The following is a 24,140-nucleotide window of genomic DNA, read 5'->3' as shown; positions in this document are numbered from 1 at the left end:
TGCTCTGACAAAAGCAGCATGTGCATGCTTAACTTGTGGTTTCGCAGAAACAACGTGCGCGTCTACCAAAGGATGCATGTGCATGCTTAACAAGTGGTTTGGCACAAATGCATGCGCATGCGCTATTAAGCGCTGCATGGGTGCGCTTGGCACGTCGTTTGGCTGAAATCAACGTGCGCGCTCTGGCAAAAGCAGCATGTGCATGCTTAACTTGTGGTTTGGCAGAAAACAATGTGCGCGTGTACCAAAAGATGCATGTGCATGCTCAACAAGTGGTTTGACAGTCATGCATGCGCGTGCGCTGAAAAGCGCAGCAAGGGCGTGCTTAGCACGTGGATTGGTAGAAATCCACGTGCGCATTCTGGCAAAAGCAGCATGTGCATGCTTAACTTGTGGTTTGGGAGAAAACAACGTGCGCGTGTACCAAAAGATGCATGTGCATGCTCAACTAGTAGTTTGGCACAAACACATGCGCGTGCACTGAAAAGCGCACCATGGGCGCGCTTAGCATGTGGTTTGGCAGAAATCCACGTGCGCATTCTGGCAAAAGCAACATGTGCAAGCTCAACGTGTGCTTTGGCAGAAAAAACGTGCGCGTCTACCAAAAGATGCATGTGCATGCTCAAAAACACATATGCATGCGCGTGCGCTGTTAAACGCTTCATGGGTGCGCTTGGCACGTCGTTTGGAGAAAATCCACGTGCGCGCTCTGGCAAAAGCAGCATGTGCATGCTTAACAAGTGGTTTGGCAGAAAACAACGTGCGCAGCTACCAAAAGATGCATGTGCATGCTGAACAAGTGCTTTGACACAAATGCATGCGCGTGCACTGAAAAGTGCAGCAAAGGCGTGCTTAGCACGTGGTTTGGCAGAAATCCACGTGCGCGCTCTGCAAAAGCAGCATGTGCATGCTTAACTTGTGGTTTGGCAGAGAACAACGTGTGCGTCTACCAAAACATGCATGTGCATGCTGAACAAGTGGTTTGACAGAAATGCATGCGCGTGCGTTGAAAAGCAGAGCATGGGCGTGCTTGGCACGTCGTTAGGCAGAAATCCACGTGCGCATTCTGGCAAAAGCAGCATGTGCATGCTTAACGAGTGGTTTGGCAGAAAACAACGTGCGCGTCTACCAAAAGATGCATGTGCATGCTCTACAAGCGGTTTGACAGAAATGCATGCGCGTGCGCTGAAAAGCAGAGCATGGGCGTGCTTAGCACGTGGTTTGGCAGAAATCCACGTGCGCGCTCAGGCAAAAGCAGCATGTGCATGCTTAACTTGTGGTTTGGCAAAAAACAACGTGCGCGTCAACCAAAAGATGCATGTGCATGCTCAACAAGTGGTTTGACAGAAATACAGGCGCGTGTGCTGCAAAGCGCAGCATGGGCGTGCTTGACACGTCGTTTGGTAGAAATCCATGTGCGTGCTCTGACAAAAGCAGCATGTGCATGCTCAACTTGTGGTTTGGCAGAAAACAACGTGCGCGTCTACCAAAAGATGCATGTGCATGCTTAACAAGTGGTTTGGCACAAATGCATGCGCGTGCGCTGTTAAGCGCTGCATGGGCGTGCTTGGAGCGTCGTTTGACAGAAATCCACGTGCACGCTCTGGCAAAAGCAGCATGTGCATGCTTAACTTGTGGTTTGGCAGAAAACAACGTGCGCGTCTACCAAAAGATGCATGTGCATGCTCCACAAGTGGTTTGACAGAAATGCATGCGCGTGCGCTGAAAAGCAGAGCATGGGCGTGCTTAGCACGTGGTTTGGCAGAAATCCACGTGCGCGCTCAGGCAAAAGCAGCATGTGGATGCTTAACTTGCGGTTTGGCAGAAAACAACGTGCGCGCCTACCAAAAGATGCATGTGCATGTTTAACAAGTGGTTTGGCACAAATGCATGCGCGTGCGCTGTTAAGCGCTGCATGGGCGCGCTTGGAGCGTCGTTTGACAGAAATCCACGTGCACGCTCTGGCAAAAGCAGCATGTGCATGCTTAACTTGTGGTTTGGCAGAAAACAACGTGCGCGTCTACCCAAAGATACATGTGCATGCTCAACAAGTGGTTTGGCCCAAATGCATGCACCTGCGCTGAAAAGCGCAGCATGGGCGTGCTTAGCACGTGGTTTGGCATTAATCCACGTGCGCATTCTGGCAAAAGCAGCATGTGCAAGCTCAACGTGTGCTTGGGCAGAAAAAACGTGCGCGTCTACCAAAAGATGCATGTGCATGTTCAACAACACATATGCATGCGCGTGCTCTGAAAAGCGCAGCATGGGCGTGCTTGGCACGTCGTTTGGTAGAAATCCACGTGCGTGCTCTGACAAAAGCAGCATGTGCATGCTTAACTTGTGGTTTCGCAGAAACAACGTGCGCGTCTACCAAAGGATGCATGTGCATGCTTAACAAGTGGTTTGGCACAAATGCATGCGCATGCGCTGTTAAGCGCTGCATGGGTGCGCTTGGCACGTCGTTTGGCTGAAATCAACGTGCGCGCTCTTGCAAAAGCAGCATGTGCATGCTTAACTTGTGGTTTGGCAGAAAACAACGTGCGCGTCTACCAAAAGATGCATGTGCATGCTCAACAAGTGGTTTGACAGACATGCATGCGCATGCGCTGAAAAGCAGAGCATGGGCGTGCTTGGCACGTCGTTAGGCACAAATCCACGCGCGCATTCTGGCAAAAGCAGCATGTGCATGCTTAACTTGTGGTTTGGCAGAAAAAACAACGTGCGCGTCTACCAAAAGATGGATGTGCATGCTCAACAAGTGGTTTGACGGAAATGCATGCACGTGCGCTGAAAAGCGCAGCAAGGGCGTGCTTAGCACGTGGATTGGCAGAAATCCACGTGCGCATTCTGGCAAAAGCAGCATGTGCATGCTTAACTTGTGGTTTGGGAGAAAACAACGTGCGCGTCTACCAAAAGATGCATGTGCATGCTCAACAAGTAGTTTGGCACAAACACATGCGCGTGCACTGAAAAGCGCAGCATGGGCGTGCTTAGCACGTGGTTTGGCAGAAATCCACGTGCGCATTCTGGAAAAAGCAGCATGTGCATGCTTAACGAGTGGTTTGGCAGAAAACAACGTGCGCGTCTACCAAAAGATGCATGTGCATGCTCTACAAGTGGTTTGACACAAATGCATGCCCGTGCGCTGAAAAGCGCACCATGGGCGTGCTTAGCACGTGGTTTGGCAGAAATCCACGTGCGCATTCTGGCAAAAGCAGCTTGTGCAAGCTCAACGTGTGCTTTGGCAGAAAAAACGTGCGCGTCTACCAAAAGATGCATGTGCATGCTCAAAAACACATATGCATGCGCGTGCGCTGTTAAGCGCTGCATGGGTGCGCTTGGCACGTCGTTTGACAAAAATCCACGTGCGCGCTCTGGCAAAAGCAGCATGTGCATGCTTAACAAGTGGTTTGGCAGAAAACAACGTGCGCAGCTACCAAAAGATGCATGTGCATGCTCAACAAGTGCTTTGACACAAATGCATGCGCGTGCACTGAAAAGTGCAGCATGGGCGTGCTTAGCACGTGGTTTGGCAGAAATCCACGTGCGCGCTCTGCAAAAGCAGCATGTGCATGCTTAACTTGTGGTTTGGCAGAAAACAACGTGCGCGTCTACCAAAAGATGCATGCGCATGCTCAACAAGTGCTTTGACGGAAATGCATGGGCGTGCACTGAAAAGTGCAGCATGGGCGTGCTTAGCACGTGGTTTGGCAGAAATCCACGTGCGCGCTCTGCAAAAGCAGCATTTGCATGCTTGACTTGTTGTTTGGCAGAAAACAACGTGCGCGTCTACCAAAAGATGCATGCGCATGCTCAACAAGTGGTTTGACGGAAATGCATGCGCGTGCGCTGAAAAGCGCAGCAAAGGCGTGCTTAGCACGTCGTTTGGCAGAAACCTACGTGCGCGCTCTGGCAAAAGCAGCATGTGCATGCTCAACTTGTGGTTTGGCAGAAAACAACGTGCGCGCCTACCAAAAGATGCATGTGCATGTTTAACAAGTGGTTTGGCACAAATGCATGCGCGTGCGCTGTTAAGAGCTGCATGGGCGTGCTTGGAGTGTCGTTTGACAGAAATCCACGTGCACGCTCTGGCAAAAGCAGCATGTGCATGCTTAACTTGTGGTTTGGCAGAAAACAACGTGCGCGTCTACCCAAAGATACATGTGCATGCTCAACAAGTGGTTTGGCCCAAATGCATGCACCTGCGCTGAAAAGCGCAGCATGGGCGTGCTTAGCACGTGGTTTGGCATTAATCCACGTGCGCATTCTGGCAAAAGCAGCATGTGCAAGCTCAACGTGTGCTTGGGCAGAAAAAACGTGCGCGTCTACCAAAAGATGCATGTGCATGTTCAACAACACATATGCATGCGCGTGCTCTGAAAAGCGCAGCATGGGCGTGCTTGGCACGTCGTTTGGTAGAAATCCACGTGCGTGCTCTGACAAAAGCAGCATGTGCATGCTTAACTTGTGGTTTCGCAGAAACAACGTGCGCGTCTACCAAAGGATGCATGTGCATGCTTAACAAGTGGTTTGGCACAAATGCATGCGCATGCGCTGTTAAGCGCTGCATGGGTGCGCTTGGCACGTCGTTTGGCTGAAATCAACGTGCGCGCTCTTGCAAAAGCAGCATGTGCATGCTTAACTTGTGGTTTGGCAGAAAACAACGTGCGCGTCTACCAAAAGATGCATGTGCATGCTCAACAAGTGGTTTGACAGACATGCATGCGCATGCGCTGAAAAGCAGAGCATGGGCGTGCTTGGCACGTCGTTAGGCACAAATCCACGCGCGCATTCTGGCAAAAGCAGCATGTGCATGCCCAACTTGTGGTTTGGCAGAAAAAACAACGTGCGCGTCTACCAAAAGATGGATGTGCATGCTCAACAAGTGGTTTGACGGAAATGCATGCACGTGCGCTGAAAAGCGCAGCAAGGGCGTGCTTAGCACGTGGATTGGCAGAAATCCACGTGCGCATTCTGGCAAAAGCAGCATGTGCATGCTTAACTTGTGGTTTGGGAGAAAACAACGTGCGCGTCTACCAAAAGATGCATGTGCATGCTCAACAAGTAGTTTGGCACAAACACATGCGCGTGCACTGAAAAGCGCAGCATGGGCGTGCTTAGCACGTGGTTTGGCAGAAATCCACGTGCGCATTCTGGAAAAAGCAGCATGTGCATGCTTAACGAGTGGTTTGGCAGAAAACAACGTGCGCGTCTACCAAAAGATGCATGTGCATGCTCTACAAGTGGTTTGACACAAATGCATGCCCGTGCGCTGAAAAGCGCACCATGGGCGTGCTTAGCACGTGGTTTGGCAGAAATCCACGTGCGCATTCTGGCAAAAGCAGCTTGTGCAAGCTCAACGTGTGCTTTGGCAGAAAAAACGTGCGCGTCTACCAAAAGATGCATGTGCATGCTCAAAAACACATATGCATGCGCGTGCGCTGTTAAGCGCTGCATGGGTGCGCTTGGCACGTCGTTTGACAAAAATCCACGTGCGCGCTCTGGCAAAAGCAGCATGTGCATGCTTAACTTGTGGTTTGGCAGAAAACAACGTGCGCGTGTACCAAAAGATGCATGTGCATGCTCAACAAGTGGTTTGACAGTCATGCATGCGCGTGCGCTGAAAAGCGCAGCAAGGGCGTGCTTAGCACGTGGATTGGTAGAAATCCACGTGCGCATTCTGGCAAAAGCAGCATGTGCATGCTTAACTTGTGGTTTGGGAGAAAACAACGTGCGCGTCTACCAAAAGATGCATGTGCATGCTCAACTAGTAGTTTGGCACAAACACATGCGCGTGCACTGAAAAGCGCACCATGGGCGCGCTTAGCATGTGGTTTGGCAGAAATCCACGTGCGCATTCTGGCAAAAGCAGCATGTGCAAGCTCAACGTGTGCTTTGGCAGAAAAAACGTGCGCGTCTACCAAAAGATGCATGTGCATGCTCAAAAACACATATGCATGCGCGTGCGCTGTTAAACGCTTCATGGGTGCGCTTGGCACGTCGTTTGGAGAAAATCCACGTGCGCGCTCTGGCAAAAGCAGCATGTGCATGCTTAACAAGTGGTTTGGCAGAAAACAACGTGCGCAGCTACCAAAAGATGCATGTGCATGCTGAACAAGTGCTTTGACACAAATGCATGCGCGTGCACTGAAAAGTGCAGCAAAGGCGTGCTTAGCACGTGGTTTGGCAGAAATCCACGTGCGCGCTCTGCAAAAGCAGCATGTGCATGCTTAACTTGTGGTTTGGCAGAGAACAACGTGTGCGTCTACCAAAACATGCATGTGCATGCTGAACAAGTGGTTTGACAGAAATGCATGCGCGTGCGCTGAAAAGCAGAGCATGGGCGTGCTTGGCACGTCGTTAGGCAGAAATCCACGTGCGCATTCTGGCAAAAGCAGCATGTGCATGCTTAACGAGTGGTTTGGCAGAAAACAACGTGCGCGTCTACCAAAAGATGCATGTGCATGCTCTACAAGCGGTTTGACAGAAATGCATGCGCGTGCGCTGAAAAGCAGAGCATGGGCGTGCTTAGCACGTGGTTTGGCAGAAATCCACGTGCGCGCTCAGGCAAAAGCAGCATGTGCATGCTTAACTTGTGGTTTGGCAAAAAACAACGTGCGCGTCAACCAAAAGATGCATGTGCATGCTCAACAAGTGGTTTGACAGAAATACATGCGCGTGTGCTGCAAAGCGCAGCATGGGCGTGCTTGACACGTCGTTTGGTAGAAATCCATGTGCGTGCTCTGACAAAAGCAGCATGTGCATGCTCAACTTGTGGTTTGGCAGAAAACAACGTGCGCGTCTACCAAAAGATGCATGTGCATGCTTAACAAGTGGTTTGGCACAAATGCATGCGCGTGCGCTGTTAAGCGCTGCATGGGCGTGCTTGGAGCGTCGTTTGACAGAAATCCACGTGCACGCTCTGGCAAAAGCAGCATGTGCATGCTTAACTTGTGGTTTGGCAGAAAACAACGTGCGCGTCTACCAAAAGATGCATGTGCATGCTCCACAAGTGGTTTGACAGAAATGCATGCGCGTGCGCTGAAAAGCAGAGCATGGGCGTGCTTAGCACGTGGTTTGGCAGAAATCCACGTGCGCGCTCAGGCAAAAGCAGCATGTGGATGCTTAACTTGTGGTTTGGCAGAAAACAACGTGCGCGCCTACCAAAAGATGCATGTGCATGTTTAACAAGTGGTTTGGCACAAATGCATGCGCGTGCGCTGTTAAGCGCTGCATGGGCGTGCTTGGAGCGTCGTTTGACAGAAATCCACGTGCACGCTCTGGCAAAAGCAGCATGTGCATGCTTAACTTGGGGTTTGGCAGAAAACAACGTGCGCGTCTACCCAAAGATACATGTGCATGCTCAACAAGTGGTTTGGCCCAAATGCATGCACCTGCGCTGAAAAGCGCAGCATGGGCGTGCTTAGCACGTGGTTTGGCATTAATCCACGTGCGCATTCTGGCAAAAGCAGCATGTGCAAGCTCAACGTGTGCTTGGGCAGAAAAAACGTGCGCGTCTACCAAAAGATGCATGTGCATGTTCAACAACACATATGCATGCGCGTGCTCTGAAAAGCGCAGCATGGGCGTGCTTGGCACGTCGTTTGGTAGAAATCCACGTGCGTGCTCTGACAAAAGCAGCATGTGCATGCCTAACTTGTGGTTTCGCAGAAACAACGTGCGCGTCTACCAAAGGATGCATGTGCATGCTTAACAAGTGGTTTGGCACAAATGCATGCGCATGCGCTGTTAAGCGCTGCATGGGTGCGCTTGGCACGTCGTTTGGCTGAAATCAACGTGCGCGCTCTTGCAAAAGCAGCATGTGCATGCTTAACTTGTGGTTTGGCAGAAAACAACGTGCGCGTCTACCAAAAGATGCATGTGCATGCTCAACAAGTGGTTTGACAGACATGCATGCGCATGCGCTGAAAAGCAGAGCATGGGCGTGCTTGGCACGTCGTTAGGCACAAATCCACGCGCGCATTCTGGCAAAAGCAGCATGTGCATGCTTAACTTGTGGTTTGGCAGAAAAAACAACGTGCGCGTCTACCAAAAGATGGATGTGCATGCTCAACAAGTGGTTTGACGGAAATGCATGCACGTGCGCTGAAAAGCGCAGCAAGGGCGTGCTTAGCACGTGGATTGGCAGAAATCCACGTGCGCATTCTGGCAAAAGCAGCATGTGCATGCTTAACTTGTGGTTTGGGAGAAAACAACGTGCGCGTCTACCAAAAGATGCATGTGCATGCTCAACAAGTAGTTTGGCACAAACACATGCGCGTGCACTGAAAAGCGCAGCATGGGCGTGCTTAGCACGTGGTTTGGCAGAAATCCACGTGCGCATTCTGGAAAAAGCAGCATGTGCATGCTTAACGAGTGGTTTGGCAGAAAACAACGTGCGCGTCTACCAAAAGATGCATGTGCATGCTCTACAAGTGGTTTGACACAAATGCATGCCCGTGCGCTGAAAAGCGCACCATGGGCGTGCTTAGCACGTGGTTTGGCAGAAATCCACGTGCGCATTCTGGCAAAAGCAGCTTGTGCAAGCTCAACGTGTGCTTTGGCAGAAAAAACGTGCGCGTCTACCAAAAGATGCATGTGCATGCTCAAAAACACATATGCATGCGCGTGCGCTGTTAAGCGCTGCATGGGTGCGCTTGGCACGTCGTTTGACAAAAATCCACGTGCGCGCTCTGGCAAAAGCAGCATGTGCATGCTTAACAAGTGGTTTGGCAGAAAACAACGTGCGCAGCTACCAAAAGATGCATGTGCATGCTCAACAAGTGCTTTGACACAAATGCATGCGCGTGCACTGAAAAGTGCAGCATGGGCGTGCTTAGCACGTGGTTTGGCAGAAATCCACGTGCGCGCTCTGCAAAAGCAGCATGTGCATGCTTAACTTGTGGTTTGGCAGAAAACAACGTGCGCGTCTACCAAAAGATGCATGCGCATGCTCAACAAGTGCTTTGACGGAAATGCATGGGCGTGCACTGAAAAGTGCAGCATGGGCGTGCTTAGCACGTGGTTTGGCAGAAATCCACGTGCGCGCTCTGCAAAAGCAGCATTTGCATGCTTGACTTGTTGTTTGGCAGAAAACAACGTGCGCGTCTACCAAAAGATGCATGCGCATGCTCAACAAGTGGTTTGACGGAAATGCATGCGCGTGCGCTGAAAAGCGCAGCAAAGGCGTGCTTAGCACGTCGTTTGGCAGAAACCTACGTGCGCGCTCTGGCAAAAGCAGCATGTGCATGCTTAACTTGTGCTTTGGCAGAAAACAACGTGCGCGCCTACCAAAAGATGCATGTGCATGCTCAACAAGTGGTTTGACACAAATACATGCGCGTGCGCTGAAAAGCGCAGCATGGGCGTGCTTAGCACGTGGTTTGGCAGAAATCCAAGTGCGCATTCTGGCAAAAGCAGCATGTGCATGCTTAACGAGTGGTTTCGCAGAAAACAACGTGCGCGTCTACCAAAAGATGCATTTGGATGCTTAACAAGTGGTTTCGCACAAATGCATGCGCGTGCGCTGCAAAGCGCAGCATGGGCGTGCTTGGCACGTCATTTGGTAGAAATCCACGCGCGTGCTCTGACAAAAGCAGCATGTGCATGCTCAACTTGTGGTTTGGCAGAAAACAACGTTCGCGTCTACCAAAAGATGCATGTGCATGCTTAACAAGTGGTTTGGCACAAATGCATGCGCGTGCGCTGTTAAGCTCAGCATGGGCGTACTTGGCACGTTGTTTGGTAGAAATCCACGTGCGTGCTCTGACAAAAGCAGCATGTGCATGCTCAACTTGTGGTTTGGCAGAAAACAACGTGCGCGTCTACCAAAAGATGCATGTGCATGCTTAACAAGTGGTTTGGCACAAATGCATGCGCGTGCGCTGTTAAGCGCTGCATGGGCGTGCTTGGAGCGTCCTTTGACAGAAATCCACGTGCACGCTCTGGCAAAAGCAGCATGTGCATGCTTAACTTGTGGTTTGGGAGAAAACAACGTGCGCGTCTACCAAAAGATGCATGTGCATGCTCAACAAGTAGTTTGTTACAAACACATGCGCGTGCGCAGAAAAGCGCAGCATAGGCGTGCTTGGCACGTCGTTTGGCAGAAATCCACGTGCGCGCTCAGGCAAAAGCAGCATGTGCATGCTTAAATTGTGGTTTGGCAGAAAACAACGTGCGCGTCTACACAAAGATGCATATGCATGCTCAACAAGTGGTTCGGCCCAAATGCATGCGCGTGTGCTGCAAAGCGCAGCATGGGCGTGCTTGGCACGTCGTTTGGTAGAAATCCATGTGCGTGCTCTGACAAAAGCAGCATGTGCATGCTCAACTTGTGGTTTGGCAGAAAACAACGTGCGCGTCTACCAAAAGATGCATGTGCATGCTTAACAAGTGGTTTGGCACAAATGCATGCGCGTGCGCTGTTAAGCGCTGCATGGGCGTGCTTGGAGCGTCGTTTGACAGAAATCCACGTGCACGCTCTGGCAAAAGCAGCATGCGCATGCTTAACTTGTGATTTGGCAGAAAACAACGTGCGCGTCTACCAAAAGATGCATGTGAATGCTCAACAACTGGTTTGACACAAATGCATGCGCGTGCGCTGAAAAGCGCAGCATGGGCGTGCTTGGCACGTGGTTTGGCAGAAATCCACGTGCGCATTCTGGCAAAAGCAGCATGCGCATGCTTAACTTGTGATTTGGCAGAAAACAACGTGCGCGTCTACCAAAAGATGCATGTGCATGCTAAACAACTGGTTTGACACAAATGCATGCGCGTGCGCTGTTAAGCGCTGCATGGGCGTGCTTCGAGCGTCGTTTGATAGAAATCCACGTGCACGCTCTGGCAAAAGCGGCATGCGCATGCTTAACTTGTGATTTGGCAGAAAACAACGTGCGCGTCTACCAAAGATGCATGTGCATGCTCAACAACTGGTTTGACACAAATGCATGCGCGTGCGCTGAAAAGCGCAGCATGGGCGTGCTTAGCACGTGGTTTGGCAGAAATCCACGTGCGCATTCTGGCAAAAGCAGCATGTGCAAGCTCAACGTGTGCTTTGGCAGAAAAAACGTGCGCGTCTACCAAAAGATGCATGTGCATGCTCAAAAACACATATGCATGCACGTGCGCTGTTAAGCGCTGCATGGGTGCGCTTGGCACGTCGTTTGGCAAAAATCCACGCGCGCGCACTGGCAAAAGCAGCATGTGCATGCTTAACTTGTGGTTTGGCAGAAAACAACGTGCGCGTCTACCAAAAGATGCATGTGCATGCTCAACAAGTGGTTTGACAGAAATGCATGCGCGTGCGCTGAAAAGCAGAGCATGGGCGTGCATAGCACGTGGTTTGGCAGAAATCCACGTGCGCGCTCAGGCAAAAGCAGCATGTGCATGCTTAACTTGTGGTTTGGCAAAAAACAACGTGCGCGTCAACCAAAAGATGCATGTGCATGCTCAACAAGTGGTTTGACAGAAATGCATGCGCGTGTGCTGCAAAGCGCAGCATGGGCGTGCTTGGCACGTGGTTTGGCAGAAATCCACGTGCGCATTCTGGCAAAAGCAGCATGCGCATGCTTCCCTACTAGAAAATCCTATTTGTTTTCAAACGGGTTTCATCAAATAGGGTTATGGAACGGGACCCCGTTTGATCCTGTTCAGTCCTGACCTGTTTAAATCCTGTTTATTCCTGTTTAAACCTGACCCGTTTAAATCCTGTTTAAACCTGACCCGTTTAAATCCTGTTTGATCCTGACCCGTTTAAATCCTGTTTAATCCTGACCCGTTTAATCCCGTCCTATCTAACCCAGACCTGTTTGCCCCTGTTCAGACCTATATTTTGCTGCATTCATACCTGGTCCTTTCAGAATGGATTGATGTTGCTTAATATAATTTACTCTTAAACCTATTTTGTACATTTGTGTATTTGCGATCAGCATTGTAGAGAAGTAGATCTGCATTATGTTTGCAACAAGAATGCCACTTTCACATGTAGGTTTGCCTGGTACATTGCTTGATACGAAGATAAACACAATTTTCGGCATAAATTGATTAGCACTACCAACACTGATGTGATACATCATGAACAAGTTTTGTATGACCCACGAGTACGTTCTCCATGTATGACCTACAAGAAAATGCACCCTGAAGAAGACTGCACCTCATTTTCATATTTACTACTAGTATGCAAATGTAATTCTTGCAGATTTAGTATTTGTTCGATTACTTGTACTCATTTTAATGCAGTGCTTTTTGTTGTAATGGTTTGTTCACAAATCCACAGTAAAGCGTAATTTTGGGGTGAAAAATGTCAGGCAAAGTATTGGCATGTACTTGTAAGTGAAAAAGACAAGTATACTTTACGTAGGTATTTCTGTACACCAACTTGAGCTTTCATTAAGCCTGAAGTCATCCGGCTTAAAAAAAGCATGTCATAAATGTCCCAAGCACTGTTTATTGGACCTTCTAACGGTATTTCGATGCATCCAGTCTGCCGAGAGAAGACCGCTGGAGTGGGTTGCTTGGGTGAGAGCGAGCAGGGCACCTGAAAAAGTAAAGCCAATAATTTATCTTGACTCATGCAACAGGTTGGCACATAGGCAAATTCGCCTATGTTCCCACAGATAAAAAAGGTTCAGCATTCCGGTCATAGGAGATAATGAATAAATCTTATTGAAAAATATGTGGTTTCATGCAATGCCTATGTTTCAAGGGAACATGGAGTACTGTGGGAGAATAAGCTGTCATAATTAGCAGGCGATTGAAGCAAGTGTTATAGGAAAAAGATGGACACATCGTTTGATTAGCAATAATTACTAGTATTGAAGCAACAGAATACAAACATGAAATACCTTTAAAAACAACACCGACAGGTTGAGATAATAAATTATTCAGAAACTAAACCCTTCTGCCAGCAAAATACCGTAGTGTACTGGTTTTGACATTGCGCTGCTCAGGCAGAGGGCGTGGGATTGAATCCCGGCCACAATGGCTGCATTTAGATGGCAGGGAAATGCCAAAACCCCTATGTAAGGTCTATTGGGTACACGTTAAAGGAGACTAGGGATCCCGCCAACTTGAAGTTATAAAAACCGGGGTAAATTTCGAGATAAGCAAACTCACAAAAGTAGAAGGCCCTGGCCATGCGAAGACCATATAAAGCCTTTTAAGGTAGGTGCCAGCAGCCGCAAAATTTCTTGCAAAAGCGAAATATAGCAGAAGCGGTATTTTTCCGTAGATCACTTTTGCAAGGTATTTTACAACTTGACACCCGACATGTTGGGCATCTACGGGCAACAGCAATTCTTGCACAGATCATAGCAAACACTGTTGCACCTAGGTATACATAGACACATAGGTATAGGTACAGTCGCCGACTGATTTTCCGGACTCCGAAAATTCGGACTTGATTACTCTGTCTGCTTCACGGCACCGCCATTCTCCCCATGGACCATAATGTATAACAACTTCCGAAAGTTCGGTCGCCTTGCAACCTCTCGTCTGATTTTTCGGACACTCCTTGAGCCAACTTGATCGAGAGCACCATGCACCGACTCTGACCGTTTCATGGTTCTACTTGCTGAACGACATTTTTGTTTTGAACGGAGCCTCCTTGCTGCCCCACGAAGTGGCGCTACTGCAAATCCCTGCTCATCATCATCGTCTCTGCCTGGTTTGTAGCTACAGCAGTTCCGGTCTCAGCTTAGTATGCCATGTCAAGACAATCCAGCAGCTGATTTGTTTGTTTCTTCGTGCACGACGCTGCGAGTAGGCCAGGTTTTTTGTTTGTGCAACTGATGTCGGCGTGACGATGTTTGATGAAGCAAGATGGGCCAATTCATTCCACTAATATCTAGAATAGCTACCTGTAAGCACCACCTACCTTTCAACAACATTTGCAAAGCAAAAAACCTCATCCTGAAAAGTCTGCACATGACGACATCGGTAGCATCATCAGCGTGGGGCCTCAAGATAATTCGGCAAGCCAAGAAATTACTGACAGCACGAGTGCAAGCATGCCAACAGGAAATCAGTGGCTGAATAATGCACCTTCTACCAATTGGTAGACAGTGCATTTTCGCAAAGCCCTAACTATAGCAGACCATTGTTCAGGAGTTCCCGAATGTACAACTCTATGCCATTTTCACACAGACTCTAGGGAAGCACCTCTGCACAGTTGCAAGAAAAAAAGCTAGATGCCCCAAGAGAAATGAGCCCACTCAAGCCATGGAAGTTGTGTTTACCTTGTCTTCCTACAACTACTCAAAACCTAGGACTGCTGTTTTGCACAAGGGAACAAACGTCAACACTGGTGCCTCGCCCAACACAAGTGGTCTGCGCTGTAGAAGGTGCCATAAGTCAGCCCACAGATGAGGCCCACACCAGTGCTGTCAGTGTGCTGTACAAATTGCAGAAGCACAGCCTACAAGCTTGTCTGCCTTAGTGTGATCGCACCAATGAACGAAAACTAACGAATCAAGTTTGTTTCGTGCCGAGAACAGTTGCCTCATGCTGGCTTGGTTTGTTGTGTAGGCATGTAAATAATGAAAAGGCCTGCATCACTATCTCTGAAAAAAAAATCATGTAACAAAGCACGTACAGTACACAGGTGCAGTGTCTATCACATACCATTTCGTGTAGTAGAGGCTACATCGGATAAACCGGCCAATGTATAAATGACTGGCAGCGTGACCAAGCAAACTTGATGCATGGGTCAGTTAGCAGTGGTAGTGCACTGCTCTCGGCGCAGAGATATCTGAGGCTTTTCTTATATGTATGACGAGGAACCTAGCGCTAGCTCCCCATGCAGAGAATTACTAGACAGTGAGACTGCTTCTTATCATTGTAAAACAAGTGTCACGCTCACCATGTTTCTGTGCGAACAGCATGTATTCAGATCTATTCTCCACCTTTCACCTTTTGCACAATATCACTGTGCGAGCAATAATACTGAACTGTTAGTAGCACTCTGTCCTGTTGCCTCCTTTCTTTCCTTGTGAATTGTGTGCTAAATAAGGCTTTTTTTGGTGAAAGAGTGCTAGTTTAACGCATAAACTAGCGCCATGGCACTTTGCAATAAAGGACTGTTATAATTCTCTAAAAATTTGTCCATGCAGAACAGAGTCAAAAGAACACCTTAAAGAAAGAACATGAGTGTATCTATCATAAAGACCAATCCTTGTCTTTTTTTCCTTAACATAATTTTCAATACCGATATTGATGTACAAGCTCACCATATTATATCACCTTGTCAATGAAGCAAGGCACAATGGTGCCCAACTGTCGCGGGACCAACTTGGATGTGGAGATCAGCGCAGATCAGCAACATAGCATGGTCTGCTTACACTTCTTCTCCAGGTCCAGCCATACCTACAGCAGCTATAAAACAAGTGAGCTTAGAATCACAAGCGAAACAATATAAAAAGTGACACTGAACAAAGCAACTTTCGTTAAGCATAAATAGGATCGAAATGCTGACATTATGCCCATAAGTAACTTCACTTTGAGCAACAAAGCATCCAATTTAAGAAAGATTATATGTATCAGCTATCTATGTGAGAAAGATTAATCGAACGCCCTCTATTTGCCATACCCCTCCCCTTATGCATGGATGTCTCCCTGACTGAGTGAGCTGATCCCAGGTATAGTGTAATTAAAGGTTGTCACTTGGTGGGCCAATCCCGATACCATTGCATGACTTGTACAATAATTTTAATGTGTTGTAATGCTGGCCATCCTGCAGGCACTGCAACATTATAGCACCCATAAGGCTAATGGTATTACCTGATAAGGTTAACTAATAGGTGTCCCCAGAAGCATAACTCGGCATGTATACTCGGAGGCCATTATTATAAGAGAAGCAATGGCAGAGGTGAAGCTTTATCCTGTGCCATATGCAAAATGGCCGAGCACGCCCAGCTTCTGGTTACATTCTCACTTGTGACCACTGCAACAGGCTGACTGACATGCGTAACCAGCAGTTTGTAGGACCACATTTTCATACCCTGCAATTTGTTTTACATCTGAAGAGATCAGCCTCAAGCTCCATGATGCGCTGCACTCAAGAAGCATTATAAACTGGCAACATTTAAATGCTATGCTGCATGGTTTGTTGCATGCTTTAGGAATTTACTTATTTATTATACACATAGCTCATAGGCTCCAGTTGGAGTATTGCATGAGGCGGCAAGAAAACAAATTCTGAACAAGGAGAACATTCAACAAAACAAGTCAGCCCAAAGAAGAAAAAATAACATACTATCCTAATGGGACTATGTATCTGGCAGCTAGCTTCTAAAAAAGACAATTAGGAATCTTTTACTACTGGTAGCGCTTTAGGGGATGGAATGTAGAATTCCAAGCTTCATACACTTTTAAGCCACCTTTCGTGGCTTTTTGTTTTGAACTCCTATTCTCTGTACTATTATAGAAATGAATACCCCCTCCAAAATAAAACAAAGAAAAACATGTAATGCACAGTAATGTAACACAATAATGTAATGCACAACAGTGAATACTTAGAAAAATGTAATTAAGAACATGGAGTCTATGTGGGCACAGATGTTAGAAGTCTACATGAAAGCATAATAAAGGTGGGCAAAGCATTTATGCTTTTGTCGGGCAAGCTGCAGGAAGACATACAGGTAAAGCATGCCTCACAACACAGTCCCTAAAAATATCTGTCACAATACAGTGAGTAGGTATATCATGCATATCTACAATAGCTCCTAATTATATTTAACTCAGAGGGGGCTACCTATGTAACTTGATCAAACTGAAGGTGGGCCAAATTCTAAATATACGATTCAAGTAGACAGAAAATGGACGTTATGAAAATGCATCTACAGCAAAAGTGTTGTACATTATTGTTGTACATTATGTCATACCTGCCAACCTGTGAACATAATATTTTGTAAAAATGCTGCAGACACTAAATTCTTTGTTGGGGACATAGCACACATTATTTTAAAGCTTGCTCTCAGCACCCCCATTGTTGCATACACACACACATTATTAATAAAGGGAAAATCGCACATCTACCCGCTCGTAGCAATTGCTACAAAAGAAACCCGCACGGATTCCTCGAAAGGAAAGCCTCACAATTGAAAAAAAGAAACCGTCCAGGTCTGGGACTCAAACCCGGGACCACCGCCTTTCCGGGACAGCCGCTTTACCATCTAAGATAACCAGGCGGCTAGCAGATGGCCGGGCCAAGTCGAATTTGTCGACAACATGAAGCAAAGGCAAGGGTCTGACGTAATAGTTCTGCGGAAATGCGCAAGGTGTAGAGAAGTAATTAATAAAGGAGAAAAAAATATTATGTCAAACCCTTGCTTTTGCTTCGCGTTGTCAAGTAATTCGACTTCGCCCTGCCATGTGCTAGCCAGCTGGTTATCTCAGATGGTAGAGTGGCTGCCTCGGAAAGGCGGTAGTCCCGGGTTCGAGTCCCGGACCAGGACGAATTTTTCTTCAACTGTGCGGCTTTCCTTTTGAGGAACACATACAGGTTTCCTTTGTTGCAAATGGTACGAGCGGGTGGATGTCTGATTTTCCCTTTATTAATTACTTCTCTCCACCTCGTGTGTTTGCGCAGAACTATTACGTCACACACACATTATCAACCATTATTTAACTTGTCGTGCAGCACGAAAAGCAGCAGCGAACTTGAAACCAGTAACTGACAACAGTTTTTTTTAGATTACAGAGCTTTACGCTGCTTCAGGAATTTATCTGACTAAACTTCCTAAAAGCACGTGCCCCTCTGATGTTCTCGTTAGAGATATTGCATCGCTAATAATAAAGCAGTACAAGTACCATTATAATTAATTTTTTACATGCATTTTAACAATGTCATACCGTCAATCTCTCAACAGCTTTAAAACATCTTAACCAACACAACTTCATTGTCTTTCTAAAATGACATTAATAAAATTGTAAAATGAGCCCACATTTGTAAACCCACGAAAAATTCAGGAGTTTCCAAACATGGATGATACCAACAAAATCTGCAGCTCTTGTAAGTGGCAGCAACTGCTTTGCACACACCTTGTCACAGCATGCACATCAGGTACTTTTCCGTGCTGTTGAGGCTGCAGAAGTGCCGCAGGTGCATATGTGGAGGTGCCTCTGGTTCACAAAATCTTGCCATCCCTAAACAATAATAAATACTTATTTATTGTAATCCCTGCTGAAACTGCAAACTTGTGATATAAAAAGATCACGTCATATTTTGAAAAAAGTCTCATACAACCAGTTACATGAAGCTGCAACTGGTTGTGCAAATATCTGATTGTAACATCACAGGCGGTTAAATAACACGTAAATCGAACTGTAGAGAACATGAATCTACTATGAAAAGGTTCACACAAACGTACAGCTGTATAACGTGAAATGTGAATTGTACTATCAAAAAATTCCTTAGGACATGAAAAGCGTTCCAAAACCTAACTTGTCTATGCGGCGCAACAAAGCACTGCTCCCAAAGGACGATGCGCTTAAAATTACAACAGACCACCTCATTTCTGGAGAGACAATACAGAAAAGAGAAAGATTTTTCGATTAAAAAGAAACATTGCTTATGTAATTTCGGCTTCTCTGCTAGATCGGAATCCTTTACAAGTACACGAAAACACACAGGACACTAATACACGTCATCTGACGACACACTATAAACAGAAGAATTTCCATACAAGCTAAAAATCTGGCCATGCGTCGACGAAGAAATCGGGTGCTATCTCGCGCAGCTGTTAGCTGTGACGACGACACATCGACGTACTACTTCTAGAAATGACTATACCATTTCTTAATGAAAAATTATGTACACAAACAGTAACTTTCTTTGCTTGAATTTTTGTGCCCATTTAGATGAAAGAACCACCCGCGCTAGCGTGCTTCATAGGTGAAAGTAAATAAACCACAGATAGAGCTGTTGGTAACATGAATACGTTTTAGGGCAATTTCCATGGAACTTTTTGCTAAATGTGCACTGCGACATGAAGAACAACCATTTGAAAAGCACATTTATAATTCTTGCTGCTTTACAAATCCGGATCCGGTTGTTGTACGGATCTTGCGATACGTACAACAACGCACACTTCACGAACCATAGACAGGAAGAATGCGCGCAAGCGCCGGACTTACCTTTCTAGGCGTACTCGGAAAACGCTCCTTTTAGCGTCACAGGTGCCGCGGCATCGACTGCACCAACGGTCCTTCCGGCGCACACACTGTTGAATTGCGGATCAACTACAGGACGTAAGAGCACAACTTTCACCAAATTCTTCCGTACAGCGCGATACGATGCGACAGTGCCAGAGGAGGAGATCCTGTTCATGAGCCCGGAACAAAGGAAGCGCGAAGGGTCATATCTTCGACATCGGCGCACCACACGAAGGATACTGCGGGCTACATTACGCGGTCCCAGGGGTTTTGTGATTCTCAATGCATACAAAATGCACCACAATTTCTCTCGGCACAGCGTACACACGATTAAACAACTACATCGGACGGCGTCAATGCAGCAAGCACTCACATGTGGCGACAACTGAGGACGGCAAAATAATATCACCTGTAACTTTACCGGCGCTACCTGTGCTGCCATCTGTAGGCCGCCACCGAAAGCGACCGTGCTTTCGGTGATCTCATGGATGGTGACGGCGTTGTATTTCGATGTTATGCGAGTCGTACAGCGTCTTGTACGACGTGTTTCAGCAACGTTGCTTTTAATAGAGAGGACAGCAATCTGCGTATACGCCGTATAGACGTCTCACCCACTTGAAAAACACAACAGCAAATTTTCAGTCTGTCGTATTTTGGGACGTTGTGACTGTCGTTCTGTTCTCTGTAGTGTGACGCCCTGTAGTCGAAAATTCTGTAGTTCCTGATCAATATTTGATTAAAAATTGACAGAGGTCATTTTAAGGTTATTTAAAATTATTAAAACAAAATAAAATAAAAAAATAAAAGTAGAAAAAAAAGTGTTTTTTGCCTAGGATTCGAACTTTGGACCTGACGGTTCCGAGGCAAGCATCTTACCACTGCACCACGCCGAACATCACTGCTGGCATGTGTTGAAGCTATGTCAAGAGTGTAAATTGCTGTCTGGGTTGCTGTTTACATTTGCATTTTAAAAGCCACGATGCGCTTTCACTTCACCGCGTCAACTGCCGCATCTCTAGATGAGCAAAAGTGTTGTTACCATCGACAGGTACATCGTGGAGTGCTAGACCATCGATTTTGCTGTAACGATATCCATATTTCATACGAAATTCAGAAACAGACAACGGTGACCGGGGACACTGAGGGTTGTTACTGCTAATTTCGACAGTTGTCTCTTGCTCTTTACACTTTTGAGCTCGCATATAATTCGTGTGTTCAATACAATATAGCTACATAAACACTCGTGGGTGAGTCTTCATCTCGACAGAATACTGGCTTCTCACGGCAGCGCTGTACCAGATTAATGAGACCCGAGCGAGACAGCTTTTCACGCAACTTTGTGGAACAATCCAAAACTTCTTTCCCGCTTCGCATATGCTTGTGCAATATTTCTGGGAAATTAACTAATGTGTCAGTGTAACCGCACATGTAAGTCCACAGGCCTGTGTGCCCCATCTTACCAAATAAAACAAAGCGGATACGCAGCCATTCCCGCAGATGGTATGATTTTGATCAGCGGCCGATTTTGAGGAGGCCGGTAGGGCGTTGCTGGTGCCGCGTCGTCACGGCACAATTATAACAATTGGCAACGTCGACTTTAATGCCGGTGTCGGTGCTATCAGTACTGCCGGCTCCAAAGAAGCACGATTGAATACCGCGCAAGAAAAAAAGTACAGTGTACACCACCGATGCGAAGCTGACATTTTAAAGGGCCGCGACGGAAAGTGCTTCTGTTGCGACTTCAGAACTCTTGGCCGTCGCGACCGAATGTTTCTGTTGCGACGTCAGAATCGCTGTCGTAACGTCAGAAATGTCTGTCGCAACTTCAGAAACGTTAGGAACTTCTGTCGTACAACAGAAATTGCTGTAGTTGCAGCAGGAATTCCTGTGTCTTTTTCAACTGGGCAGGACCGGGAATCGGTTTGAAATTCGCAGCTAGCATATCGCAGTTTGGTCTGTGAATGTTCCGAGGTGGTCACGCAATTTCTGTAGAGCTTGATAATGGCCCCAATTTAGCACTAGGGGCTAAATTGTCAGGATGTCGAACAATAAAAAGTTCCTCCCCAGTTCTATTCAAGCATTAAACTCGTATGCATGATACCATCCAGTATGGTTGCCAAAAAGCTCCAGAATAAACCAGCTTTTGTGCCAAACAGGCGACCCTATATGGTGCCACTGTGTCCAGTATAAGCCAGTTTAGTTGCAAACAGGGCCCCTGTTAAGACCCATTTCTGCTTGAACTGGTCGTGCCTATACCTGCTTGCATGCCAAACGGGACCCCGCTCAGCCCTGTTCATGTGTGAACTGGGCCAGTTTATACCTGTTTGCATGCCAAACGGGACCCCGTTTAGACCTGTTCGTGTGTAAACTGGTCCAGTTTATACCTGTTTGCATGCCAAACGGGACCCCGTTCAAACCTGTTCGTGTGTAAACTGGTCCTGTTTATACCTGTTTGTTGCTAAACAGGTCCCTGTTAAAACCAGTTTAAACCTGTATAACCCAGTTTGAATTTAAATAGGATTTTCCAATAGGGTTAACTTGTGATTTGGCAGAAAACAACGTGCGCGTCTACCAAAAGATGCATGTGCATGCTAAACAACTGGTTTGACACAAATGCATGCGCGTGCGCTGAAAAGCGCAGCATGGGCGTGTTTAGCACGTGGTTTGGCAGAAATCCACGTGCGAATTCTGGCAAAAGCAGCATGTGCATGCTTAACTTGTCGTTTGGCAGAAAACAACGTGCGCAGCTACCAAAAGATGCATGTGCATGTTCAACAAGTGCTTTGACACAAATGCATGCGCGTGCGCTGTTAAGCGCTGCATGGGCGTGCTTGGAGCGTCGTTTGACAGAAATCCACGTGCACGCTCTGGCAAAAGCAGCATGTGCATGCTTAACTTGTGGTTTGGCAGAAAACAACGTGCGCGTCTACCAAAAGATGCATGTGCATGCTCAACAAGCGGTTACACAGAAATGCATGAGCGTGCGCTGAAAAGCAGTGCATGGGCGTGCTTAGCACGTGGTTTGCCAGAAATCCACGTGCGCGCTCAGGCAAAAGCAGCATGTGCATGCTTAACTTGTGGTTTGGCAAAAAACAACGTGCGCGTCAACCAAAAGATGCATGTGCATGCTCAACAAGTGGTTTGACAGAAATGCATGCGCGTGTGCTGCAAAGCGCAGCATGGGCGTGCTTGGCACGTCGTTTGGTAGAAATCCATGTGCGTGCTCTGACAAAAGCAGCATGTGCATGCTCAACTTGTGGTTTGGCAGAAAACAACGTGCGCGTCTACCAATAGATGCATGTGCATGCTTAACAAGTGGTTTGGCACAAATGCATGCGCGTGCGCTGTTAAGCGCTGCATGGGCGTGCTTGGAGCGTCGTTTGACAGAAATCCACGTGCACGCTCTGGCAAAAGCAGCATGTGCATGCTTAACTTGTCGTTTGGCAGAAAACAACGTGCGCAGCTACCAAAAGATGCATGTGCATGCTCAACAAGTGCTTTGACACAAATGCATGCGCGTGCACTGAAAAGTGCAGCATGGGCGTTCTTAGCACGTGGTTTGGCAGAAATCCACGTGCGCGCTCTGCAAAAGCAGCATGTGCATGCTTAACTTGTGGTTTGGCAGAAAACAACGTGCGCGTCTACCAAAAGATGCATGCGCATGCTCAACAAGTGGTTTGACGGAAAGGCATGCGCGTGCGCTGAAATGCGCAGCAAAGGCGTGCTTAGCACGTCGTTCTGCTGAAATCCACGTGCGCGCTCTGGCAAAAGCAGCATGTGCATGCTTACCTTGTGGTTTGGCAGAAAACAACGTGCGCGTCTATCAAAAAATGCATGTGCATGCTTAACAAGTGGTTTGGCACAAATGCATGCGCGTGCGCTGTTAAGCGCTGCATGGGCGTGCTTGGAGCGTCGTTTGACAGAAATCCACGTGCACGCTCTGGCAAAAGCAGCATGTGCATGCTTAACTTGTGGTTTGGCAGAAAACAACGTGCGCGTCTACCAAAAGATGCATGTGCATGCTCAACAAGCGGTTACACAGAAATGCATGAGCGTGCGCTGAAAAGCAGTGCATGGGCGTGCTTAGCACGTGGTTTGCCAGAAATCCACGTGCGCGCTCAGGCAAAAGCAGCATGTGCATGCTTAACTTGTGGTTTGGCAAAAAACAACGTGCGCGTCAACCAAAAGATGCATGTGCATGCTCAACAAGTGGTTTGACAGAAATGCATGCGCGTGTGCTGCAAAGCGCAGCATGGGCGTGCTTGGCACGTCGTTTGGTAGAAATCCATGTGCGTGCTCTGACAAAAGCAGCATGTGCATGCTCAACTTGTGGTTTGGCAGAAAACAACGTGCGCGTCTACCAATAGATGCATGTGCATGCTTAACAAGTGGTTTGGCACAAATGCATGCGCGTGCGCTGTTAAGCGCTGCATGGGCGTGCTTGGAGCGTCGTTTGACAGAAATCCACGTGCACGCTCTGGCAAAAGCAGCATGTGCATGCTTAACTTGTCGTTTGGCAGAAAACAACGTGCGCAGCTACCAAAAGATGCATGTGCATGCTCAACAAGTGCTTTGACACAAATGCATGCGCGTGCACTGAAAAGTGCAGCATGGGCGTTCTTAGCACGTGGTTTGGCAGAAATCCACGTGCGCGCTCTGCAAAAGCAGCATGTGCATGCTTAACTTGTGGTTTGGCAGAAAACAACGTGCGCGTCTACCAAAAGATGCATGCGCATGCTCAACAAGTGGTTTGACGGAAAGGCATGCGCGTGCGCTGAAATGCGCAGCAAAGGCGTGCTTAGCACGTCGTTCTGCTGAAATCCACGTGCGCGCTCTGGCAAAAGCAGCATGTGCATGCTTACCTTGTGGTTTGGCAGAAAACAACGTGCGCGTCTATCAAAAAATGCATGTGCATGCTTAACAAGTGGTTTGGCACAAATGCATGCGCGTGCGCTGTTAAGCGCTGCATGGGCGTGCTTGGAGCGTCGTTT

General features: G+C 47.6%; 1 long non-coding RNA gene across 1 annotated transcript; it reads right to left on the bottom strand.

Annotated features, from left to right (window-relative positions):
* Positions 1–12,425: 12,425 nt before the first annotated feature.
* On the bottom strand, positions 12,426–20,021 carry LOC126544751 (uncharacterized). Its single transcript, XR_011891070.1, has 4 exons — positions 19,132–20,021; positions 18,037–18,141; positions 15,225–15,369; positions 12,426–12,535 (listed from the first exon to the last, which is right to left on the bottom strand). It is a non-coding gene; the product is annotated as an uncharacterized lncRNA (long non-coding RNA).
* Positions 20,022–24,140: the final 4,119 nt, after the last annotated feature.

Source organism: Dermacentor andersoni, chromosome 11 (genome assembly GCF_023375885.2).
Source record: "Dermacentor andersoni chromosome 11, qqDerAnde1_hic_scaffold, whole genome shotgun sequence".
Classification (NCBI taxonomy): Eukaryota; Metazoa; Arthropoda; class Arachnida; order Ixodida; family Ixodidae; genus Dermacentor; species Dermacentor andersoni.
This window is presented reverse-complemented; position numbering and strand designations above follow the sequence as displayed.